Genomic DNA, 27073 nt, shown 5'->3' on the forward strand with positions numbered 1-27073 from the left:
GGCCCATGAAAGCTCGCCGAGCACTGGGAGACCTAGACAAGAGCTTGCAGCAGCGAAGGTTTCTTTGAGGACAGTCCATCTGGGTGGAAGGCAATCCTGAACACTTCTTTCCGGCCAGAGGGCCTGGACAGGAGGGCCCATGCCCCGGCGATGCTGGCAGGCAAGGTGGCTCCTACTCCAGGAGTTCTCCCTGCCATCAGGGAGGTACTTAGTGCTCAGGCGGGGATCACTAGGAACTCTCAGAGCCCTGATCTTGTGTCTTAGCCAGCAGTCCTTGGGTATCTTAGCACCTTGGCTGAGGATCCTCCTCCCTATGCAGGGATCCAATTGCCATCTCAGTAAATGACGGCTGGTTTCATCCAGGCTTCAGGAACTACATCCTGAGAGGTGAAATCCCTACACTGGGGCTGCTGAGAATGTTAAATTCTAGCAAACACCTAAAAATGGCATGGGCCAGGAGACATGTAGAAGCAGCCAGTGAGGTGGTTTTTTTGTTTTGTTTTGTTTTTGTTTGTTTTTTTAATTTTAATTTTCAGCCCCAGGGTTTGCACTTTCACGACAGCCCAGAAGCTACCATTTCACCTACAGCATTCATTAGTCCTGAAGTTCTGAGAATGTATTCATCCCGCAAATAGCTTTATTTCGATTTGTATGTTTATTTCTGTGTGGGTGACCCAGGCTACTGATGACCCTACCCTTACCATGCTCTGCACTTACCTACAAACCATCGATCACTGACAACCTGCTGGGCCCACGCTATCTTTATTTTCACCTTCAGACAGGAAAGGGGTTCGTTGGACAAGGCCTGACGTGCCCAAGATTAAACCTAGAGGCGGGGGTGGAGGCTTCATGCACAGGCTTGGGTCCTGGCTCTCTAGGGCAAGCCCTGCCACTTCAGCTTGAGTTTTGCCCTGCTCCGGCCGGGCTATAATCGCGATCCAGACCCGCAACCAGAAAGAGAGAGCCGGAGGTGGGCTGTGCACCCTTTCTGTGCTCTAGTGAATTCTCCAATTGAGTCCTCTTTAGGTGGCAGAATGCGTCCCAAATATCCTCCTCCCGGTCCCTTTTTAGTCTACCAGGACCCTCCGACCAGGCGTGGGACGCGAGGATACTGAACTTTGGCTGCAAGTCTCCCAGAGTCTAGGTCAGTCCTCCGCCTGCAGCCAGGCCCGTCCTGCGGGGGTCCCCGGGCCCGCCTCCCGCCCACGTGGCCCGCCCAGCCTCCAAGGCTCCGGCCCCGCCCCGCCCCGGGGAGCCGTCCCCCGCAGTCACCGCTGCGGCCCTGTGCTATCCAACCCGGCAGGGCCGAACCAGCGGGACGCCGAGGTAAGAGCAGCAGGAACATCGCGTCGCGTGACCCTCCTTTCACCCGCCGCCCCGACCAGAGCTGGGTCCTCATGGCCACTTTGGGGCGCGTCGGGTAGATAGTGCCACTGTCTGCTTCTGCCCGCCTCCGCTCCTGCCGGGGACCCCCCAACTTCGGTCCCCACTGATAGCTACTGGGAGAAAGTTCCCAGAGCCACTTCCGGGAGGGAGGCGCCACCTGTCTGGGGCGCGCCCTGTCGCTGGACTTCTCCAAGGCAGTGTCTCTAGCCACTTGGCACGGACCCGGGTACCACCGCCGTCAGCAAGATCCTTACGCCGGAGACCGCGTCTTTTAAACTGCGCAGCGGACAGTCTTGAGATGAGAGGCGCCCGCCCAGGGCTTAAGGTGATCCGGAATGCCGAGTAGCCAGAAGCTAGTGAGCGTTTTTTTTTTTCTTTTTTCTTTTCTTTCTTTCTTTCTTTCTTTCTTTCTTTTTCTTTTTTTTTTTTTTTCTGAGGGTAGGAATGATTGGAGCCGGGTTTGAATCCCGGTTCCCTAGGACTTTGCATGGTGGAGGGCGGCACTGGCTCCAGCAGCGTCTTATCCTGGCTGGAAGGGTGCGGGAACAGAGCGGCTTGTTCCTAGAGGACTTGGCTTGCTGGGTTTATTGCTTGAACCAGGCTTGCTTCCAGAACCTAGCAAGGAGGTGAATAGAAGTTGTCCGGAATGCACTGGTGGAAACTAGAAGCATTTCTTGCACTACACAGGTGTATACCTTGTTCCCTAGAGGAAGACGGTTTTGCTGTGGTTGTCTTGGCTGTGTCATAGTTACATTACGTTGCAGGTCTGTGCCACCGTATCCTCCTCTGTAAGAGAAAGGTGATACTAGCACAAAGCTTTAAAGGTTTCACAAGGTTATATGACCACCATACTAATTGACTCCATGTAAATTTTCTCTATGTGTTATGTTCTTGTTGCGGCCGACGTCAGTGTCATCGTGGGCTCACATCTTCAGCTTCCCAGTTAGGTGACCTGCAAGTCCATGCCTCTTCCTCTTCTGCTTGGGATCTGACCTTACCTATCCAGAACCACGATGCTCTGTTCAGATTAGGAAACTTGGCGTTTGTAAGAATTTCTCCAGTAGTTTAACCAGTTTGCACAAAGTGTATCTGAGAATGTGGGATTAGGCCACCTTTGTCAAGGATATTGCTGGGAAAGGGGTCTTAGATGCTCTGGAAACTGTGGTGTTTGCCTTTGGGGGTCAGAATGGATGAGATTTCTCTGGAATTCCTCCTAGCATTGGGGCCACAATCAGCTGACATCAGTTTCTGTTTCCGGGCCTGGGAGTCTGCTCCTGTCTGGCTCTCAAGTATCCTTTCATTCAGAGCAGAATGAAGGTACGCTGGCCGCATCGTTGGTGTCTTTCCCGGGTGCACCTGTTTAGGTTCTTTCTTGAACTTCAAAAACAGGAGTGCTGAACCCAGGGTCCTGGAATCCTCTGGAAAATGACACATACTCACTGCAAGAAGCCCAAATGTCACAGAAGTGGGTTCTGAATCGCCCGTGGGTAATAAGGGGTCCTCACCCCTCTCAGGACAGACCCACACTTAGGGGGAGTGGAGATGGTACAGGTGTGCTGCTTTCTCTGTTTGCTCAGAGCACACATTTCGTAGAAGATTCATGTCTACTGGAAGATGGAATACTCAGGCCAAGCGACTATCGAGGCGAAGATAGTCCTGGATTGGGGATCATAAGCATTTTTGGGGCCTGAAGGATAGGGCGCAGCTAATGGGAATCTTAGTTTGGGGTATCTAAGCTTCCCAAATGCTGTCATCCTGAGTGTGAACCACTGATGTACACTAGCATAGCAGTGTTGAAATCCCTTGAAGGCAGGAACTTAAAGCCTTCTAACATAGCTGGTTCCACTGAACGTAAGTAGTGGGGATGAAGACCCCAGACCCTGTGCCCCTCTGGTGAGGATAAGATGTGGCCTCTAGACTTCTGCTGCTCTTGTCCGTCCTGTCTGTTTCACTTCCTGATTGGCCTTCCATCCAAGACAGCGTTCTGCACTTCTTGCTATCCCTGAAGTCCCTGTCGCCAGCCAGAACTCAGGGTGCTGATGAGTCCTGTGTGAGCATGGGGTGGGGGCGGGGAGGGAAAGCAAAGGGGGTGCTGTGCTCTGGAGGTTGAGGCTGGAGGAGTTCAAGGTCAGCCTGTTTCCAGAAACCGAGATAGGCAGTGAGAAAGGGAACAAAAAGAGGCAGGGGGAAAAAAAAAAAGCAAAGGCAGGGCCTTGATCTAGAAACCTCAAGGCCAAGGTCTGGTTGCTCTGGATATTGCCTTGGAGTCAGGGTGGGGGGTGAGGGTTGTTTAATTTATCTTTTTTTGTTTTTTATTTTGTATTTCTGTTCTTCCATTGACATTTTCTGAATGATTCTCGAGTCAATTTGTTCATTGTGGTCTTTATTATACTGTCGGAAAATTTTGGGCCCTTAATCTTAAATCTTAAGGATTTATGCAAATGTTCTCTGATTTGTATTACCTTGTGTCTATAATCCAAGAGAGGGCAAATGAAGTAGCTATGTGTGGTTCTGATTCATTGAGGTTTTCTCGGAATACATACACAGACAGACAGACAGACAGACACACACACACACACACACACACACACACACACACGACTTGGAAATAGTATTTTGTCTCTTTTGAAACATGGTTTGATACATAGCCAAGGTGGCCTTGAACTACCCATCTTCCTGGCTCAGCCTCCAGAGTGCTGGGATTATAAGTATGTACCAGCAAGCCCTGCCGAAGAGTGTTCTTGTGTTTGGGTCTCACTCTGTGGCACAGAGTAGCCCAGAACTCACTGTGAGCCCAGGCTGGTCTTGACTTTATGGTAATCCTCCCAACTCATCCTCCAAATTCTAGGATCACAATCACAAGCTGTAGCCTGTGATTGTGATCCTAGAATTTGAAGTCATCAAGCCTGCCCGGCTTGATGACTTCATTCTCTCAATACTATGGAAGACCTGGGCAGACTGTTTGATAGAGCATTTACCCAGCGTGCGCGAAGCTCCGGGTTTAGTACCCAGCACCACACACAGAACGAATGAATGCCTTTTGGAGGAAGTGAGACTCTATGCTAGACCCTGACCTGGTGCCGAGTTCCTGTTGTCCAGAACATGGCAGCCCAGTGGCAAAGACAACAGATGCAGAGCTGATGATCAGAGTGTGCAGGTGACTTGGAGATGACAATAGGGAGGGGTTCCTGAGTGGAGGCAGAGCTGGTTTGGTAAGAGAATGTGTCTTTGAGAAGGTGCGCACCAGTAGAAACCTAGGTGTGTGAGCCTGTGGATCTATGGGCAAAGACCGTGCATATGGAGCTCAAGGATAACCCTTCTTTCCCTTCCTCCAGAGTCTCAAGTAGCCCAGGCTGGCCTCAAACTCCCTTTGTAGCTGAATATGACCTTGTACTTCTGATACTCCTGCTTCCGTCTCTAGGCGCTGGGATAACAGGTGTGAATGGCCTCACCTTGATTATATGACGACGGGGGTTGAACCTGTAGGCTTTGTGCATGTGGGCCAAGCACTCCGCCATCCAAGCCATATTGTGGGCCAGGCTGTCATCTCTTGAACTCGGGTCAGTCTGGCTGACATGAGAAAGGGAAGGGAATGAGACGGCGTGGGAAGAGGGTCCTCCCTGCATCCTGGCCAATGACCTCGTGAGCTGTGATGCTGGCTGGGAGAGCTGGTACTTCCTTTTACCAGAGGCTGTGGGCTCTGCAGCTTTGTGATGATTTATTTGGGAGTCAGGGGAGAAGCTGGCTCTAAAGGTCTCCTGTAGGACTCGCTTGAGTGCACAGCCTCCTGCTTCTGGTTGAATAGCTGGCACTGGTGTAATGTCAGCGCATAATAAAGAGTCGTGGGATGTGGAAGATACCCGGACCTCTGAGCAGCCTTCGAGCACTGGGCTGGAGGAGCCAGTAGTACCTTCATTTCTCGGATGTCTCCTGACTTTTCAGAGGTGTACTCACAAATTGAGGCAGAGGTAGATGTTCCGCCAAGTTGAAACCAGTATGCCTCAGAAAGATAGGCTGGTGCACATAGCCGGACTTGGAGAAGGAGGCCAGGCAGTGGTGGCGCATGCCTTTAATCCCAACAATCCCACAGGCAGAGGTAGGCGGATTTCTGAGTTCGAGGCCAGCCTGGTCTACAGAGTGAGTTCCAGGACAGCCAGGGCTATACAGAGAAACCCTGTCTCAAACAAACAAACAAACAAACAAACAAAACAAAACAAAAAAAGAAATGGAGAAGGACAGAGAAGGTTTACAGCCCCTGAGGGTCACTCGTCCTTGACGCGAGGTGCTGCTTCCCTGTCCTTGCGTGGTCTCCAGCGCAGCGGTCTCCCACCCACAGTCACCCTCAGGATATCCTAGGAGAGCCTTGCTGAGGTGACAGAAACCTCAGAGACAGCCTCCTCCTAGCTGTGGCTCCTCATTGCCTGTTCTCTCACTCCACTCAGCTTCCAGGGTGCTCCTGCTCCATCGCTGCCTCCTCTGTCTTTCCCTTTTGGCTAAAACACCAAATACTCTTTAGCCCAAGAAATTCTGGCCATCTTCTTATTATGTACAACTAAAAGTTATAGAACAGAACGGGATGTGGTGCTGCTTACTCATAATCTCAATACTTGCGAGGTGGAGGTAGGAGGATCAGGGGCTATAGATTGAGTTTGAACCTGAGGCCACCTTGGATTACATAACATCCCGTAAGAAACATATAAACATTGTAGAATAAAAGAAATGAAACTCTTCTTTTTCCACCCACCATTGCTTCCAGAGAAAATGTGTGCTTATTTTTATATGCAGGTGGGTACACCTGTGGGTAGCATTTGCGTGTGCGTGCGTGCGCGCGTGCGCAAGTGCATGCTCCCATATGTGTGTGTGCATGTGTCTTAGTCAGGGTTTCTGTTCCTGCACAAACATCATGACCAAGAAGCAAGTTGGGGGAAAAGGGTTTATTCAGCTTACACTTCCACGTTGCAGTTCATCACAAAAGGAAGTCAGGACTGGAACTCAAGCAGGTCAGGCAGCAGGAGCTGATGCAGAGGCCACGGAGGGATGTTCCTTACTGGCTTGCTTCCCCTGGTTTGCTCAGCTTGCTCTCTTATAGAACCCAAGACTACCAGCCCAGGGATGTCACCACCCACAAGGGGCCCTCCCCACTTGATCACTAATTGAGAAAATGCCACACAGCTGGATCTCATGGAGGCACTTCCCCAGCTGAAGCTCCTTTCTCTGTGATAACTCCAGCCTGTGTCAAGTTGACACACAAAACCAGCCAGTACAGCATGTTACCTGAGCCATTGTATGTGTGTGGAGAGCAAAGGACAACTTGTGGAATGGGTTCTCCCCTTATACCTTGGGAGTCTAGGGGACTAAATTCAGGTCTTCGGGCTTGGTAGCAGGCACCTTTACCTGCTAGCTAAGCCATCTGTAAAAGCTGTCACCATACGTGAATCATTTTAATGTATTACTCAGCAATTTTTCTCCATTTAGCTCTGTCTAAGAGTGCTTTCTCTGTCTCCACGACGGTAAAACTTTACACAAGTGTGTGTGGGCATATGCGTAATACATATGTAAATATATATGTGGCAGTCTTTGGGGGTGGTCGTGATGCTGAGCACAGGATCTTTGAAAAGCGTAGCTGCCAGTGGTGGCACCAGCTCACAGCCCCACACCCGGGAATGTGAGGTTCAGTTTCTCCACATCCTAACCACTACACGTTGTCCATCTTTGTGCTCACTGCCGTCCTGGTGGCTGGCCGATGTTCTTGGCGTGGCTTTTTTGACTTGTGTTTCCCCAAGCTCTGATGATGGGAATAAAGAGAGTAAGTACTTTTTAATGTGCTCAGTGACTTCCTGTGTAGCATCTTTCGAGGAATATGCCTTTTGCGTGTATCATGGTGTGTGGTCAGACGGCAGCTCTGTGGAGCCTCGCTTCTCTCCCTCCACACTTTCAGCTTTCAGGAATCTAACTCAGGTTGCCAGGTGTCCTAGTTGGGGTTTCACTGCTGTGAAGAGACACCATGACCACAGCAATTCTCATAAAGGAAAGCATTTAAGTGTTCTGTCTTACAGTTTCAGACGTTTAGTCCGTTACTGTTATGGCGGGGAAACACGGAAGTGGGCAGGCAGACATGGTGCTGGAGAAGGAGCTGAGAGTTCTACATCTTGATCCTCGGGCAGTAGAAGAAGACTGTATACCACACTGAACTTAGCTTGAGCATAGGAGACCTCAAAGCCTGCTCCCACAGTGACACACTTCCTCCAAGAAGGCCACACCTCCTAATAGTGCCACTCCCAGTGGGCCAGGCATTCAGACACAGGAGTCTGAGGGCCATTCCTATTCAAACCACCAAACCAGGCATCCTTCTAAGCCATTTTGCTGTCTCTTATTTGCTTAGTTTAAAATCGGGTTATGTATCTCTTTATTATGAGTGGAAAGGGTTCTTATGTATTCTAGGTTCAACCCCTCAGCAGGTAAATGCTTTTCAATTTCTTTTGAAAAATATTCTTTCCCTTTCTTGATGGGGCCTTTTCAAAGCACAAGGTCTTAAATTTTGTGGCATTTAAATGTTTTTAAAATCTTGCTTCAGGTTTTATTATCATACCCAAGAAACCTTGGCTTATTAAGGCCATAAGTGTTTATGCCTACATTTTAGTATAAGAGCTTTATATTTCAGATCTGAGATTTCAGTCTTGGATCCACTGAGTTAACATTTTGTGTTGTGAGGTAGAGATCCGGCTGCTGCTGCTGCTGCTGCTTCTCCTCCTCTTCTTCCTCCTCCCCTTCATTCTCTTCCTTCTCCTCCTCCTCCTCTTCTTCTTCTTCCTCCTCTTCCTCTGCTTCCTCCTCTTCCTCCTCCTCTTCCTCCTCCTCTTCCTCTTTCTTTTCTTCTTCTTTTGGAGACAAGGTCTGACTATGTGATCTTGGCTGCACTGGACCTCTCCACATAAACCCGGCTGCTCTTACAGATCTCTCACAGAGATCTTCCTGCCTTTGCCTTCCAAGTGCTGAGACCAAAGCCATAATAGGACCACAGGCTTAGCCACCAGGTCCCACCAGTTTCATTCCTTTGACTATGCAAATCAGGAGACTGAGTTAGGGAATTTGTGGTCAGCCAGAGCTGCATAGCAAGACTCTGTCTTTAAAAACAAAAATTGTCAGTCCCGGTGGCACGCACCTTCAACCTCGGCACTTAGGAGGCAGAACTGGTGCTTCTCTGTGAGTTCAAGGCCAGCTTGGATTACATAGGGAGTTCTAGGCTAGCCAGGACCCTGTGTCAAATAAAACCAAACCCACAGAGTATTCTCTGTTGTATTGTCTTTATGAGTTTGCTAAAAAAACCCTCTTGGCTATCAAAGCAAGCATTTCTGTCCCTTCAGTGCTGTTCCTTCACCTGTGTGTTTCCTGTGTCAGTGCTGCCATGTGTGTTCTCTGGGCTGAGGCAGCTTTAATATGACTTCTCCAACTTTGTCTTTTTTTTCTGTCTGTTTCTCTGTGCCTCCTATGAGTTTTAGGGTGAGCTTATTGATGTCTGTAAAAAGGCAGCTGCAGTTTTTAAAATATCATTTTTATTTTTATTTATGCGTATATGTCAATGTCTCCATGTACCTATACCATATGTATGTGGGTGGCCAAAGAGGCCAGAAGGCTTTAGATTCCCTGGGGCCATTTATGGGCTGTTGTGAGGTGCCTGAAGTAGGTGCCTGGAACCATCCTCGGGTCCTCTGGGAGACAAAGGAGCAAGCACTCTGGAACTGCTGTCTAGCTGGGATTTCAACAGGAGCGCTGTGGACAGTGTAGGTAGCTTGAGGAGTTTGCCCATTAACAACATTTAGCATGGAACCCAGGGTGCTTTTCCCTGGGAGTGTCCCTCACTCAGTTCCTGCAGTCTCCAACTCTGAGGAAGAAACACCCAGAGGCTGGCCTTTCAGCCATGCTGATACAAAGGCAGGAATGTATACTGTTACTCTTTGTCCAACACAGTAACCCAGTGAGGTTAGTGGGAGTCCAAGGCTGCAGACCTTGGACAAGATGTTTCATCACTGAGTTGGTGAGATGGGAGGGCTCCGCAGACCCTGGCTTCCTTTATGCCAGGGTGGGGACCATAGGAGCCTGGTAGCCTTGTTTCGTCCCTCGGAAGGGGTGAGAGCTGGGGGCCCTGTAGCCCCGCAGAAAGCAGCTGGAAGCAAGAGCTGGGCGGACCTTATCAGTGCGTAGGCAGAGGAAAGCCGCTTTTCTACCATAATTTGAAGAATGAAATAAAATCATAAAAGAATAATGTCACACGTACTGAGCGTTTAGTTTATATTCCTGCATGTATTTATGTGTTCCAGATGTGTTCTGGCAGAAATCAGATTTTAGTCTTAAGGGATTAAAAAAAATAAGTGACTGCATTCCCATCACTGGGAAGAAACCCCTTTTCCCCTTTTTGGGGGAAACTTTGTATTCCAAATTTAAGTAACAATTTTGGAAACTACAATTGAAACTTTGAATCTACTCACCCAGCTACAGTGAGGCACTGATGTTTTAAACAAAAGCATTGCTTTTGTGTGCTGTGTGTGCTTTGAGTTATTTATCGTTGTTTTTCAAAAGGGCAATTGAAAAACTACTAACTAGGGCTGAGATTTTAATTTGTTTCCAAGGGAGATAGTTAGGCGCAATAGAAGCTGTTTTGAAATCTAAAAATCTCAGCTCTCCTGGCTTAGCAGATGCTCCTCACTTAAACTGTTACATCAGGCAGTTCATGGAGATTTTATTTCCACCCTTCAGTATGAGGGTGAGCGTACACGGAAACTTAGGGGAAAAACACAATGATACAATCAGGCCCCCGAAACAAGGAAGCACGTTCCAGAGCAGAGGTTTGGTGCCTTAACTCTTGCCTGGTCTGGAAGGTTCTGCTAAACGACCTTGGGTAACCTCTGTCTATGACACATCTCCCAAGGGGTGGGGAGGACAGTTTCTCTCCAGTATGACTTTAGTTTTTACAAAAGCCCTTTGCAGCCTTGCAGACTCTAGCGACATTCTCAATAGATCACTTGCATTTGGTAGTTCTGGGCCAGCCTTATTAGTCAGACAATATTCAGATGACCACCCATGTCTTTTTGAGGTGAGAGAGCTGGTAAGTGAGTTGGGGGAGATGCCTGGTTCTGCCGCATCGATGTAAATGTCGGTGGTTTTATCCCATGGTACCAACAAATGCAGGTAAAGAAAGTTAGCCCATTATCTTTTAGAATCAGATACTAATGCTGCTGCTACCATATTTTATTAAACATTTATTAGGTGGTGGAATGGGATAGCTTTTTACTTTTTTTTTTTTTACTGTGGCTTGTCACAAGAAATCAGTCTAGACTATAATTTCTGTGTGTATGTGTACGTACATATGCACACCTGTTAGTAAGAGGGCAGTGAGACAGTATCTCACTCTGTAGTCTCCTATGATAATTCTTTTCTATACTGGTCTAGATTGTTGTTACCTTTCAATTGTGGTTGTTGGTTCCACTGAATGTATTTCACAAGTGAATCAAAATGTGATTTTTGTTTTTTTTTGTTTTTGTTTTTGTTTTTTGGATTTGTTTTTTTTTTTTTTTTTTTTTTTTTTTTTGAGACAGGGTTTCTCTGTATATCCCTGGCTGTCATGGAACTCACTCTGTAGACCAGGCTGGCCTCGAACTCAGAAATCTGCCTGCCTCTGCCTCCCAGAGTGCTGGGATTACAGGCGTGTGCCACCACTGCCCGGCCAAAATGTGATCTTGAAAAATAGCTCCTCATGCCAAATTACTCCTATTTCACAGGTGGAGAAACTGAGGCACAGAGAGAAAAGGTATCTAGGGTCATAATGTTGGTGAGAGGAGGAACTAGGATCTTTGTTTTCCCTTTTAGCTGTTTGAGACAATGTTTTATTTACTATGTAGCTTAGGCTGGCCTTGAACTTGCACAAGTTCTAACTTGGTCTGTTGCCTTTGGAGGCCTGTATTCCAATACTTGCTTCTGTGCTTAGATTTGGCCTCAGAAAGCCAGAGTCCTATTACAGGTCCATAGCATGTCCAAAGCAGGCCTTGGAGGTCTGAGTCCCAGAATCAGGAAAAACAAAAATGTTCATGGTCTGAATCCATATTATATACCTACCTCTGCCTAATGAATCACTATATATTGGAAGAAATAGTCACAACATTACTAGGAAATTATTATCAGTCATCAGTCTAAGATTGTATGCAAACAACAAATGCACACAATATGAAGATCTGAATAAAATACACAGATACTATTTTTCTGGGTTGTCATATTTTGTGGTTGTTTTTTTATCTTGTTCATCTGATGACTTGAAATTTCATGCAAATTCTGGTCCTTAGAGATGGTTCTGATAGAAATCACATGTTTTGAGTGTCTGTTAGTATTTAAAGAGAAAAGTATTAGTGGGGTATATAATCTATCAGCTATTTATTGGGAAATTTAAGGAGTTGCTTTTGTAGTTGTGGAGACCATGTAAGTGCAACATTTGCAGGGTGGCCACAGGCTGGGGACCCAGGGAAAAGTTGAAGTCACAGTCCTGCAAGGTCCCCTCTTGTTTGGGTTGGTTAGTCAGTTTTCTGTCAATTTTGTTGTTTCATTTTTATTTTGTTTTTCAAAACAGGGTTTCTCCCTGTAGCCCGGGCTGTCTTGGAATTCACTGTGTACAAGGCTGGCCTCAGATTTAGAGATCTGCCTGTCTCTGCCTCCCCGGTGCAGGTATTAAAGGAATTCACCACCATGCCTAGCCTGTCAAGCCTTTTAACTGGTTGAAGGAGACCATCCCATATCCTGGAGTATAATAAATCTGCATTACAATAAGCCTTTGTTTTACAGTAGCGTGGTCACTTGGTTTAAATTAGTTGCTACTTGGTGGGATACCTGAAACTTGACCTAACAATAATAGCTACAATCCTGGCTTATGTATTGACTGTATTTTTTAATATGTTCTATGTATGTATGTATATGTGCATGTTGTAGAATGTATGTAGATGTCAAAGGACAACTGTGGGGAGCTACTTCTCTCCTCTCTGGCTTGTATGCACTGAACTCAAATTCTTAGGCTTGCATGAAAAGCACTTTACATGCTGTGCCATCTCATTGGTCCATGCATTTTTTTAACTGTTATTTTACTTTTTTTAAAAAAAATATTTGTTTATTTTATGTATATGAGTATACGATCCTTGTCTTCAGACATAGCAGAAGAGGGCATCAGATCCCATTACAGATGGTTGTGAGCCACCATGTGGTTGCTGGGAATTGAGCTCAGGACCTCTGGAAGAGCTGTCAGTGTTCTAAACTGCTGAGCCATCTCTCCAGGCCCCTCTCCCGCCCCCTTTTCTTTAAGGTTTAGCTATGTAAGGTGGCACAGCCCTATAGTCCAAATGGCAAAGAAGCTAAGGCGGGAAGACTGAGCGCAGGAGTTCAGAGCAAACGAGCTGTGAATATCTGAGGCTTTCCAGTTGGTAATTTAGCCTGTATAAGAGTAAAGTTCCGCCGGGCAGTGGTGGTGCACGCCTGTAATCCCAGCACCCTGGGAGGCAGAGGCAGGCGGATTTCTGAGTTCGAGGCTATCCTGGTCTACAGAGTGAGTTCCAGGACAGCCAGGGCTATACAGAGAAACCCTGTCTCGGAAAAAAAACCAAATCCCAAAACAAAAGAAAAGTATAATGTTCCAGATGCTGTGGATCATCTCCATAATCCCAGCACCCAGGAGGAGGTGGCGGTGGTGGGAGGATCTTGAGTTTGAGGTTAGCTTGGACCACATTGTGAGATGCAAAAATCTTAGTTCTGGGTACAGCTCGGTGATAGAGATCTTGCCTAGTGTGTATGAGGCCCTGAGTTAGATCTATAGACTCATTCAAGAAAAACAAAAAATTCTTTTCTTCCTCCCTACATCTCTTCCCAGTTTTTTCCAAGGTTCTTTTCTTTTTTGGGGGGGAGGGGAGGTTTCGAGACAGGGTTTCTCTGTGTAGCCCTGGCTGTCCTGGAATTCACTCTGTAGACCAGGCTGGCCTTGAACTCAGAAATCCCCCTGCCTCTACCTCCACCTCCCAAGTGCTGGGATTAAAGGTATGTGCCACCACCACCCGGCTTCGAGGTTCTTTTCTGTTCTCTAACTTTCTGTCTCACATTCCTGCCTTCCCCTGACAGAGTTTCTAAAACTCAGAGATCCACCCACCTCTGCTTCCCCAAGGCTGGGATTAAAGGTGTGTGCTACCATTGCCCCGTTAAAGATGTATTTATTTATGTATTTGATAAATATGGTACTTTGTCTGTATATGCATCTGCACACCAGAAGACAGCATCAGACAGTTGTGGACGAGATTTGACCTGAGGACTTGATGAAGAGCAGGGAGCGCTCTTGTCTGCTGAGCCATCTCTCCAGAGTCTTTTTTAAAAAAAAAAAAAAAGATTTATTTATTATTATATGTGAGTACACTATAGCTGTCTCCAAACACCCCAGAAGAGGACATCAGATCTCATTACAGATAGTTGTGAGCCACCATGTGGTTGCTGGGATTTGAACTCAGGACCTTTGGAAGAGCAGTCAGTGCTCTTAACTGCTGAGCTATCTCTCCAGCCCTCCAGTGTCTTTTATTCTGAAGAATATTATGATGAATGCATATAATTCACAGACATAGAATTTACCATCTTATTTGTATGTATGTTTGGTTTACATGCTTGCATGTGTAGAGGCTGAGCACGGACGTCTCATAGGGTCGAGCCAGCCCATTGTGGGCTCTCAACCAGAAGTCTTGTGGAGCCAGAGGTCAGGTGTGTTCCTCAACAGCTCCACACCTAACATTGTAAAATTTTATTTTATTATTATTTTTGAGAATTTCGTACATGACTACCACATTTACATCATTTCCACCCTTCCCTCTCTCCCTTCAATGCCTCCTGTGCCTTCTCTACTTTATAACAACTTCTCTAATTATCATTACTACATATACGCATGTGTTTGTAAATATAGCCCGCTGAGGTCATTTAGTGTTTGTCATATGTGCATCTTTTTCAGGCTGATAGATAACCTATCAGGGGGCTCCTTTCTGTAAAAGACTGACTTGTCCTCTCTCAGCAGCCATTAATTACTTGTAGCTCTTTGTCTAGGCGTGAAGCTTTGTGAGATGTCCCCATCTTTGTTGACTTGCCATTTTGTGGTGTGCTTGGGCAGGGCCTTCATTGTTTATGGCCACATTGTTATGAATCCATGGGTGCAGCTCTCTGTCAGGTACGGAAGACACTGTCTCTCAGCAGATGTCCTGGTCCTTTGGTTCTTAGGATCTTTCTGCCCCGTCCCCCATTCTGGTCCTGAGCCTTAGATGATGTAACGGTTGCGCTGTAGATGTATCATCTGGGGAGGGCCGCCCCAGCCAGTTGCTCTCAGCATTTTGAGCAATTGTGGACTTCTGTGATGGTCTCTGCAACAAGAGGAAGCTCCTTTTGTGAAGGGTAAGAGCTTCACCTACCTGTGGATCTAAGGAGAGGTGTTTAGAAAGCACTTGGGAGTTATACTAGTTTAGGAACGTGGAAGGACTACATTCTCTTCTAGGATCTGTGACCTCACGAGCCAAACCTAGTTGGTTAGGCAGGGAATTCCTTCCGGTTGAATCCAGGCCTTGAATCCAGTTAGGTAGCCGGTTTGGCTACTCCTGAGATAAAAGTGCCGCTATTGCACTCCTCAAGATGTCTTGTCAGGCTGGTAGTGGTTGAAGTTCACAGGCTTAATAGCTGGGAAGGACAGTTTTTTCTTCTGAGACAGCATTTCTCAGTGTGGCCTTGACTGTCCTGGAATTCACTCTGTGACCAGGCTGGCCTCGAACTCAGAGATCTGCTTGCCCCTCCCTCCCAAGTGCTAGGATTAAAGGCGCGTGCCAGGTTCAATTGCTTATCTCCTTTGGCAGCTTGCATCCTTTGGATGCTATGAGAGCGAGTCCTGGGGGAGAGGGGGCATTCTAGGTCAGTTCTAACTCTATTTCTCCATGTCCACCTTAGTTTTCAAGACATGGTCTCTTATCAAACTAAGAACTCATCCATTTGTCTAGACTGGCTGGGCAGCAAGCCACAGAGATCTGCCTGTCCCTGCCACCTTCCCTAGCACTGGAATTATAGGTGCACACCGCCATGCCTGGCTTTTACCTGAGCAATGGGGAACCAAACTGAGGTCTTCATGCTTGCGTAGAAAGTGCTTTACCCACAGGGCCATTTCCCTAGCTCCTTTATCTTAACTCTTTTTGAATATATGGTTCAGGAGTGTTAAACATATTTACACTTTCATCTGCGGAGATGGAAACTATTTACTTAGAATGACATCCACCCCCTCAAGCCCTTGGGCCTCTTCATCTCTGCGACTTGCAGTCCTGGGGTGTTTCCTGTAAGGGTACGCCTCCTGACCTGTCCACTTAACAGCATGCTTGGGGGCTTCCCCAGAATCGCCTTCCTTCTCAGGATGTATACTATCCCATCGGAGGTATGCGCCGTGTGCTGTGTACCTGTTCGTCATTCATCTGTCGATGTGGACTCATTGCCTCTGCTTTTGGTTACAGTGAAGAAAACTGCCATCCCAGTTCCCTTTGAACACGTGAGTTTTATCATCCAGAGCCTCCATGTCCCGTCTTCCCAACAGCTCCTCCAAGGTGCCTAGTGATAGGCATTGTACGCCCCAGAGGTTTGCTCTCTGGTCCAGTCTGGCCACCAGCCCTGTTTGGTGTGGCTGGTCCCATTCTCTTCTTGAAGGCCTTTCTTCCCTGGCCTCCAGGATCCTTTCCTCCCTTCTTCCTCTACCCTCAGTGACCAAGAACTCCATCCTCTGCTCGCTCAGGCCTGATGGGCTCTCGGCTCTTTCATGTTCTCATTCAGCAGGAGATCTCACTTGCTTCCGCCCTCACCCTTGTCTGTACTCAGACTGTGGCTGCTGCTCATTGTCTGTGCTCCCCGTGCTCCCCATGCTCCTTGTGCTCCCTGTGCCCCTTGTGCTCCACGTGCTCCCTGTGCTCCTCGTGCTCCCCGTGCTCCCTGTGCTCCCTGTGCTCAGCCTCCCCATACAGGCCAGTCCTCTCATCTAGTCTCTGCTGGTCTCCCAGCCTGTGTCGTCATCGCTTTTCACCTGGTTCTTTACTCAGTCTAAGGAATCTTTCTAAAGACTTGGGGGGTCTCCACTCAGAATGTTCTGGTAGCTAACACGTGCCAAAGCCTTAGCATGCCCACCAACCCCACATGATCTGGGCGTTTCCTCTTAAGTTAGTATCTTAGTTTGCTCTTCCTATATTCTAGCCACATCAGCCTTGTCTTAGTCTGGGTTCTATTGCTGTGAAGAGACACCATGACTACGGCAACTCTTTTTTAAGATTTACTTATTTTATGTATATGAGTACACTGTTGCTCTCTTAGACACTCCAGAAGAGGGCATTGGATCCTGTAACAGATGGTTGTGAGCCACCATGTGGTTGTTGGAAATTGAACTCAGGACCTCTGGAAGAACAGTTAGCGCTCTTAACCAATGAGCCATCTCTCCAGCCCCAGACTACTACGACATCTCTTGTAAAGGAAGACGTTTAATTGGGGCTGGCTTATAATTTCAGAGGTTCAGTCCATTATCATGGCGGGAAACATGGCGGTGTACAGGCAGACATGGTGCAGGGGCTGAGAGTTAGGACTTGATCCAAAGGCAGCCAGGATGTTCTCTTTTCTGCACTGGGTGGAGTTTGAGCATTCAAAGCCGGCCTACACAGTGACGCACTTCCTCCAACAAGACCACACCAATTCCAACAAGCCACACCTCCTAATAGTGCTACTTTCCCAGGGCCAAGCGTTCAAACCTCCACAGGCTTCAATGCAGCTCCTCGGGCAGACACTGCAGGACCTTTGCATGTGTGGTTCCTCTCATCAGAAATAATCTTGTTCGTATGTATGATGACCAAAGAAAGCTGGAGGTGGCCAGGGATGGAGCGCGGGTTCTGAGGGTTCCGACTGAGGCTGATGTGAGCGGAGTAGAGTCAGAAAGGGAAGAGGAAACCAAGAGAGGAAGGGAGAGGAATTTATGAGTTGATCAATGTCCTTATTGCAGGAAAGACACGGAGAGGAAAACAGCTCGCTGAGCACTAGCTGTTACTTTTCTTCTGGTGCCAGAGCCCTGTTAGCATGGCACTGACGTCACAGAGGGTCCAGCAAGCCCATCTGTGGGGCTCTCACCCAGAAGGCTGAAAGCAGTGGTTCAAAGAGGTGTGTGCACAATCACGTCACATCTCAACCCTTACAACAGCCAGGATGTAGCAACAGTCCAAGAATCCATTCTTGGGTAAATGAACAAAGCTTGGTATAGACCTACAATGAAATATTGATCAGTCTTAAATTAATCAGGAGAGTCAGACACCTGCTACAAAATGCCTGAGTATTTTGATGATGGGACAGGACGCTGAGTGCTACCAAGCCAGGCAGAAGGGACAAACAATCTGTGCTATATGAGATACCAAGAATTAGACCAGCTCAGAAACAGGACAGCGGAGGTCCTGGGAACTGTGGGAGCTGAGGGGAGAATGAGGAGTTCCTGCCTGGTAGGCACAGAGTCTCTGTCTGGGATAAATGTCTGGACATGACTAGGATCATGGCTGCAAAGCACTGTGAATTTGCTTGATGTTGCAAATTTCGTACTTGACGGTGGCTCTAGTACGCGGTGGTCTGAGTGAGAAAAGCCCCATAGGCTCATCCATTCGATCACTTGGTCCCCCAGTTTGTGGAACTCTTTGGGAAGTAGTAGTGTGGCCTCGCTGGAGGACATGTGTCCTTGGGGGTGGGCTTTGGGGTTTCTAAAGACTCCATCCCGCCTTGCCTCGTGATTGGGGTTCAGGATGTGAACGCCCAGCTGTTCCCGCTGACACACCTCTACCCTGCCATCATGGAGTCTGGCTCTCTGGAGCTTAGCCTATGTAAGCACTTTATTTCATTAGTTGCCTTGGCCGGGGTGTTTTATTGCAGCAGTAGACAAGTAACTAAGACGCCGTCGTAAGTTTTACCGCTGTAAAAATCAAGACTAAGAAGAGTCGGTGTGAATACTACAGAAATGTTCCTGGAGTTTTTTGTTGCAATCCCTTGATGGATTGCAGGTAAATAATTTCGGGGCACATAGTGTGAAAGCATGTGCAGAAAAGACTTGGTGGCAATGATGATATTAGAGGCAGCGATGGTAGTGCTTGTGATGGTGGAGATTCTGGTGATGGTGCTAGTGGTGATGGTGGTGGTGGGTGACAGTGAACATAAGGGTGATATAAACTCACAGGACCCCAAGACTCCCCTGCATCCACTGCTACAGTGGGATCTTGAGCTGCAGGTCAGCATCCCTTCAGGGGCCAGTGCTGGGGAAAGAGGAGGATGTTCCCATGTTTCCTTAGTGATGCTGGGCAGGGCAGCTGGACTGGGTCAGATGGGTGCAGCCCAGGACTGGAGTCCTTGTGAGTCACAGCTCACCTCCCGTGGAACAAAGGGATTCAGCAGGGAGGGGCAGTGCGATGACTCAGGCCACTGCAGTTCCTCCAGGCACCCCTCCCCCACCCTGCTGCTTTCCTCTGTGGAACGGAGAAGAAATTCACCCCACTATCTGGGCCCGCCGTCCCTCCAGAGTGGAGCATGTATGGAGAGTCATTTTGACTATAGAAATAGCTGCGTACCAGTCACTAGAGCAGTGTTTCTCAACCTGTGGGTCATCACCCCTTTGAGGGGTCACCTAAGACCATCCGGAAAATGAGGATATTTACATTATGATTCATAAGATTAGCAAAATTATAGTTATGACGTAGCCATGAAACAGTTTTTTTTTAAAGATTTACTTATTTTTATTATTTATTATATGTAAGTACACTGTAGCTGTCTTCAGATACTCCAGAAGAAGAGTCAAATCTCATTAGGGATGGTTGTGAGCCACCATGTGGTTGCTGGGATTTGAACTCAGGACTTTTGGAAGAGCAGTCAGTGCTCTTAACCGCTGAGCCATCTCTCCAGCCCCGCCATGAAACAGTTTTATGGTTGGGGGTCGCATGAGGCAGTGTGTCACAAGGGTTGCAGCATCAGGAAGGTTGAGAACCACTGCCCTAGAGTCTTTGCTGTCCGGCCCAAGGCTCTTCTAGTCTGTTGCAAACCTTTCTGACAGAATTTGGGAACCTCAGCAGTCTCTCCTCCCAGAAAATAAAATGGTTTTCTGGGGGTGGAGCAGCCTGCCTCAGGCCGTACAGGTGACAACACCACACCTCCCCATCGCCAGCTCAGGAGCCTGGACTTGCCACCGTGCAAACACGTGGAAGGAGATGCTTCAAAATGTGACATAGCTCTAGATCATAGGTGCGTGGAGAAGATGCAGACAGTTCTCCTTGCACTTGTGAAAAGAGTTAAAAAAAACACACACACACACACACAGGGAACAATACTTCACAATGACAAAGACGTTTTTGGCCTTGGTTGTGGATCAGCATTCCTGGGTAGTCCTCACGCTTGGAGGGACAACACAGAGGTTGCTCTTGTGTCCCGTGCTGGACTGTCACAGACAGGGAGGTTCACGTAAGATGGTAATGCATCATGGAGGTACCACACTCCTTTGAACAAGTTGGCATGGTTGTGGAGATATAGGTATAAAATAGGTGCAGTATAGTTTACCATTGAGGACACAAACCATGACCCACATTTCCAAGGCATTCTTGTTTTCTGTGTATAAAAGGGCATATTGATTCATGAGAAGAAATTGCCTTTTCCAGGATTTGTATTTAAAAGACATTATGGGAAATATGTAACCTCCCTTGCCATTCAGTCCTTTCTTGATGAATGTGGCCATGACACTAGGTCCAAAGAGTCGTAGTCCCATAAATGTGGGGCAAAGGAGACTATTCTAATCAATATCTTAATCTTATCTCCTGTGGTTTTATCCAAGTTGCTTACCTAGTGGCAAAACCCGACTGGCCCATTTATGTGATCCTTCCTCAATTTTCCTTCTCCTTTAATATTAATAGTAAATTTAGGGAGAACTCCAAGCACACTCATTGTGTGTTTGCAGTAGGAGTCTTTCATTCATTCATTCATTCACTCAATCTACACGGATGTATTGAGTGATATGACAGCAGGAGTCATAGCTACTGGGTGGAAGAAGCAATGAGTTTTGGAACAAGGACTGACAATAGGGCTTAAGTGTCTAAAAATGTCTGCTGCCAAGTCTGAGAACCTGAGTTCAATTTCTGGGACCTGCATGGTGATAGAGAAGAATGTAAGTTTCTCTCTCTCTCTCTCTCTCTCTCTCTCTCTCTCTCTCTCTCTCACACACACACACGCACACACACAAATGTAAATTTAATAACAATTAGGAGTGAAGTTGTATGATGTTCTGTTCATACTCTTTACTTTTATACTCTGAACACACACACACACACACACACACACACACACACACATAAAATAGATCACTTACTGAAAGCAAGGCCCTGTGCTAGGGACTGGGGAGGCATGGGTGGCCATTGCTGGCTCAGAGTTGGTTCTTCTGGCATCAGTATCCCCATTCAGGAAACAAATTAATCATATAGTCACAGGAGTGCGAGACATGTTACAGACAGGAAGTATGAAGTTCTAGACTGAGGGACCAGTGTCCGTAGTGTAGACCCTCTAGCCAGAACTGCAGCAGAGAGTAGGAGGACCCTGACCTGGGTAGGTGGGGTGAAGGGAGCTTAAGCCCAGGACTGCAGAGGAAAACCGGAGCATTGCGGTGTGAGCGTGCTGACTCCTGCAGTTATGGTCAGAGGTCACTTTGGTCCCTAGTCAGGTTGGACCTGCAGTGTGATGGAAGGACCTCGAGGGAGACTGTTGCCTACTGTCTCTCAGTGGACTTTTGTGGTGCACGCTGGAGAATCCGAGAACTAATGGTAGCCCTTGGTGCCTTCTGATTTTGCTTAGAAGAAAGCTCTACTTTTCTTACCTCCACTGGTAAGTGCTTCTCCAAGACGTGTCTTCTGGACCCGTGAAAGTTCCAAACATGTCCCTCTCCTTTACAGGTTTCTGCATGGCAAAATGTCCCATCCCTTAAGGCAGCCCTTCTCATGCTCAGTGTTATGCCATGTAGCCTAGACTAGCCTCCGACTTGTGGCAATCCTCTGCTGCTTCCTGAGTGCTGAGAGTATATGCATCCGCATTCCTGGTCTCTTCCTCTGCTTTTCACTGGTCTCTTCTGCCGGTTGTCTGCATGGTGATTTAGGGCTTAGCACACTCTTTTCTCCACGCCTCCTCCCAATCCTCCACCCAGCGAGGCACATCGCATGTTCAGTACTGCCTGGTGCGTATTCCTGCTCCATTACTGGGCATTTCCCCCTTCCTCTTCATTTTGCATTTTTAATGAGATATTGATCCAAGTACAGTTATCAAAATGAACTCATGGGAAGTGGTGGAAAGCTTATATAAAATATGAGTCCTTTGTATGCAGTTTGTGTCGCAAAATTCTCTCAAACAACAAGCATGCATGTATCTGAGGTCTGTTGGGTTATCAGGTGAATTGGAGTCAGGTGCCTCCAGATGGTTCAGATAAGGGTCTAGGGTATGGGAGAAACTGTTGTCAGGGGTCTGAGGTGGGGTGGGGTGACACAGAGTTGACCTTTCTGTATCCATGGTCTGTGGTTATGGTGAACAGAACTTCACTCAAAAAGTATACCTCCGCTATTCCTATGTCATGTTATACAAAAGAATCATCCAAGATAGTTGAAGTTCTATTCTAGTCATGTTTCTGTTGTTGTAATAAAATTACCCTGACCAGAAGTAACTTAGAGGAGAACAGATTCATGTGTTTTACAATTCTAGGTTACTGTCCATTATTGTTGGGAATTCAAGACATGAACTAAAGAATCATATCCGCAGGTGAAGGAGAATAAGCGTGTGTTGGAACCTTCCTTGATTCCTAGTTTACTCTTACACAGTTTAGAGCCCAGCCTAGGGAATAGAGTCACCCACAGTGGACTGGATTTTCCTACATCAAATAATCATGTAGTCTCCCACAGACATGACTATGGCCAAACTGATCTTGGTAATTCCTCTTGAAGACAGTCCTCCAGGCAATTCTAGGTTGTCTCAGGTTGACAGTTAAAACTAACTAGCATCAAGTTGACAGTTAAAACTAACTAGCACAAGTTCTAAGTATGAAAGGCAAATCTGTGACGCTTCTGGAAAATCATGGCGAGTATCTGTGGAATCTGAGGAGGCACAGAAAGCTTTTGTTTTGTTTTGTTTTAGGGATTCTAGGGATTGAACCCAGGGCAATGTTTGCAATGTTAAGCATGCATTCTTACACTGACCTACATGGCCCCATAGAAGCAGATACCTTACACAATTTACAAAAGGCACTACTATAAAGGAAAAGGTATAAATGAGGCTTCATTCAAGTCAGGGACTCCAGGACTTAGGACTGTATCTGGTGGAAGAACACATGCGTAGCCCTCCTGAGTTCCTAGGCTCCACCCCAGCACCAAATAGAAACAACGAATTCTTTATTAAAAGATAACAACAGTAAGGCTGGGCTGGTGGCACACACTTTTAATCCCATCAGGTTGTGGGATCTCTGTTAGTTCAAGGCCAGTCTGGTTTACATAGTGAGTTCCGGGACAGCCATGGCTACATAGTGAGACTCTTATTTTAAAGACAACAGTGAGAGTCAATGGGCAAATGGTAGTCTGGGAAGAGATTTGAAATGAACACACCAAACAAAGGACTCATATCCAGACTATAAAGAGCTGCTGTGAATGAATAATGGACAACCTAATTAAAAATAAGAACTGAGCAAGTGTTATCGCTAAAGGGGGAAAGTCCAAATAATCAAAACACAAACATGGAAAGAGCCTTATCTTCTCATGATCTCACACTGCAGGCAGTGGCGAGTAGCCAGCAGAATGACTAACCTGATACAGACCCTCACCAGGGTGTAGTTTAGACATGCAGCCAGTGGGAATGACTGCGCGCTGGTTAAAACCGCTTTCGGAAATTGTGTGGAGAATATGTGCCCATGTGAGACATCTGCCTGGCTATACTGCAGCAGTGCTTCTATCAGATGTGAACCAAGAGAAATGAGTACAGGAGGCACCCAAAGGCTTACATGCCAGTGATCACAGCAGTTTTATTAATAATTGATACTGAGTTTTATTAATAATTGAAAGCCGAGTGGTGGTCATCCGCACCTTTAAATCCCAGCATTTGGGAGGCAGAGGCAGGTGGTGGATTGCTGATTTTGAGGACAGCTTGGTTTACAGAGCAAGTTCTAGGACATCCAGGGCTACACAGAGAAACCTTGTCTCAAAAACAAGCAAACAAATAAAAATAATTGACCCCAAATAGAAGCAGTCCAAATGCTTATCCATGGCTGTGTGGATAGTCAGAATACGGGATAATTCAGGGTGGGATACACTCAGGCATGAGAAAGAATTTCTATACCAGAGATAAAACTCATGTCATAGTGCCGAGTGCATGAAGCCAGGGACAGAGGCCCTGCTGTACAAAGCCACATTTCAATGCAACACTAACCATGCTTACAAGTAAGGCAGTGGTTACTCTGAGCATGTCATTCACTATTCAGGATGGATATAGAGAAGCCTTCTGCTGGGCGGTGGTGGCGCACGCCTGTAATTCCAGCGCTCTGGGAGGCAGAGGCAGGCGGATTTCTGAGTTTGAGGCCAGCCTGATCTACAGAGTGAGTTCCAGGACAGCCAGGGCTATACGGAGAAACCCTGCCTTGAAAAAGCCAAATCCAAAAAACCAAAAAAAGAGAGAGAGAGAGAGAGAAGCCTTCTTTCTAAAGGCTGATAATGTTTCATATTTTGATTTGTGTGTGTGCATGCAGGTGTACATGTGTGTGCATGCATGATTGTGCATGTGCACACGTGTGTGCTTGTTTGTATAGATATTTGTGTGTGCACGCATGTGTACATGTGCGTTTATGTACATATGAGGTCAGGGCTTGATATTGACTTTCTTCCTTGATCTCCATCTTCTTATTGTCTTTTGAAATACGGTCTCTCTGACTGAACCTGGAGCTTGCGCATTCAGATAGACTTGCTGACCAGCAAGCCTCAGGGACCCTCCTCTTCCCACCTCTTCATTGCTGGGATTACAAGTGCATGCCAGCATGGCTGGCTTGTCCTATGTGGGTTCTCAGAGATATTTTCTAGTTCCATCCATTTGCCTCCAAAATCCATGATGTCTTTGTTTTAATGACTGAGTAATATTCCATTGTGCAGATGTACCATTTCCTGTATCCATTCTTCAGTTGGGGGACACCTAGGTTGTTACCAGTTTCTTACTATTATGAATAAAGCTGAATGGGACCTTAGATTCTCATGCTTAAGGGAGGCACTTTCCTGATTGAGCCGTCTCCGCAGCCCTTATATTGACTTGATTGATAATTATATGAGGATATAATCATATAAGAGTGCTATTGAGTTGCACACTTAAAATTTGTGGCATGTTGCAAGCTACTTCTTTATTGATGTGTGCATTGGAAAGGAGATTTTATAAAAGCCTTTGGTTAGAATCTTTGGAAGAGGGCTGGGGGTGTAATGTCCAGGCTGGAGGGAAGGTGGCTTCCTGCTATGGTACTTGTCCTTACCTGGGCACAGGCATCAGAGATTGCTTCTGAGGGTCCCTTGTCCACCTGTCCTTGTGTCCTGTACCAACTGAGCACCAACTGCCGTGGGTCCCTGGCAGGATCTTACCTGCAGATGGGGAGAAAGGAAGCGTCTCACAGGTTTTGAGCCTGTTTATAGGGGGGTGCATCTAGAATTTTCTTCCCTTAGATTTCCAGCGGTGACCTAACCTCAATGGGGTGGGAGTTGCCTGGCGGCCATCTTCATACAAAGCCAGGGCTGGACTGTGAAAATGGTAGTGGTAGGTGCCTTTCTCAGGTAGGTGGGCCCAGTCAGTCTTCTGGGACAGATTCCAGGTGGCGTAGACTCTGGGGCCAGGCACAGGGTTTGTACTTTTGTGGTCTCTTGCTCTGTGTTTTTCTGACCAGGAAAGGGACACATTCCTTCCAGCCCATGTGCCAGCTGCTACAGGATGCAAATTATGACCTGGTTGTGGATTGAAGGGCTTCATTGTCTATGTGCTTGTGACCTGTAATAGTCCATAAAAGTTCTAATGCACCTTTTCTAGAAAAGGTGAGGATCTGTAGGCATCAAGAGGATAGGATCTAGAGCTAGAAGTTCTGAATTTTCAAACCGCATGTGACTCAAAGACCGGAATGTGAACTATGAGGAAGGGAAGCAATAGAATAAGGAGCCATACACTGGCCTGTGGCCTAGCGGAAGGCTCACCTCAGCTTCTCACTTCGATGACAGAGGATACGTGTTGATGGAATGAGGATGATATTAGCTCACACTTTACTGCTGTGTGGATAGAGTGGGATGATGACCCTGATGCTCTTGAAGACTGCCTTTGGTTGGCATGGCGACGATGCTGGGATGCTGAAGGGTGCTAACGCTCAGAGACACAGGACTAGTGAAGAGGACAGTCTGAAGGGCCCAGTGAGCATGTGCGGGTGTGTGTGTGTGTGTGTGTGTGTGAGAGCATGTGTGGGGGGGACTCTTACAGCCCTCTGTAGAGCACAGCAAAGGTTCACTGGCATTGTAATTATCCAGTTATCCAGTTTCCCCCATAGTTATATAATTTAAAAAAATTATTTTTGAAAAGTGTGTTTTAAATTCACCTGGGAACCCAACCTGACCTGAACTGATAGATAATTCATGTATGAGGCAGAATCAGTTCTAGCCACAGCAGTATTTACACACCTGTGGAGGATTGTGCCCTGCAGTGGTTTTGTAGGACATATACATACTTCATGTTACCTTTTCAAAATGCAACAGGTTATGAATTCTGAAATGTTTCCAACTCCTAGGGGCAGAAAGAGGAGCTAGTGGATCTGCCTTCCATGACAGATGCTCCAGGTGGCCATTTCTCCCCCGTTTTTCTTTTGCTCATAAAAGGATGCTGCAGTCACTATCCTTCATAGACATGAGACCTCTGCGTCAAAGAGCATATTTAAAACTTGGGCATCTATTGATAGGGTTGCCTTTCAAAGACATGAGTGTGGTTGCAATTTCCACCAGTGGTGTGTGATGGTAAATTTGTTGCCAGTCACTCACACTGTATTGAATGATGGTAACCTTTGGTGAGTTTTGGAGGATTTCATTTCCTTCCTGTTGGCCTAGACATGTGCAGATAAACATGATACTCCCTTGTTTCCCAGAATCCATGGTTGCTGTGTAGTTTATGACCGTTGGCCTAGGTTTATACTTCTTGCTACAAAGTTTGCACCCTTTTCTTTCCACTCTGGCCTCAGCCTGTCTTTCCAGCCTCTGGCTTTCCCCTCCTATGAAACTTGAACCTCATAACAACATCGATGTCCTTGAACCCCGACAACCAATTCCCATGCCTCAGACCTCAGGCTCTCTCCCATGTTGCCTTCTCTGCTCAGTAACCTTTCCTTCTGAGGCAGCAGCAGACACAGCTTGGCTCTAGATGTTATGTCAACAAAGGCCTGAGATCAGATGACCTGTCACTCAGGGGGTGGAGAAGGTGAGGGAATGATACTTAGAGAGAGGAACCAACCTGCAGGAAGGTCCTGAGGAGAACTTGAAGGGAGATTGGTATCTTTAGAACTCTGGGGAGCCTTTGCAGGGTTAAAGCCCTAGCG

The 27073-nt window shown here is 47.0% G+C and overlaps 1 protein-coding gene across 2 annotated transcripts in view; it reads left to right on the top strand.

Moving 5' to 3' along the window:
- Positions 1-1254: 1254 nt before the first annotated feature.
- Arhgef3 (Rho guanine nucleotide exchange factor 3) overlaps positions 1255-27073 on the top strand; it is a 292328-nt gene continuing 266509 nt past the window's right edge. Inside the window, exon 1 of one of the 2 annotated variants that reach the window (XM_052189953.1) lies at positions 1255-1326. The gene's annotated coding sequence lies outside the window, so the exon portion shown is untranslated. Of the gene's footprint in view, positions 1743-27073 lie in introns of both variants that reach the window. The other variant, XM_052189951.1, reaches the window with a different exon arrangement.

Source organism: Apodemus sylvaticus, chromosome 8 (genome assembly GCF_947179515.1).
Source record: "Apodemus sylvaticus chromosome 8, mApoSyl1.1, whole genome shotgun sequence".
Classification (NCBI taxonomy): domain Eukaryota; kingdom Metazoa; phylum Chordata; class Mammalia; order Rodentia; family Muridae; genus Apodemus; species Apodemus sylvaticus.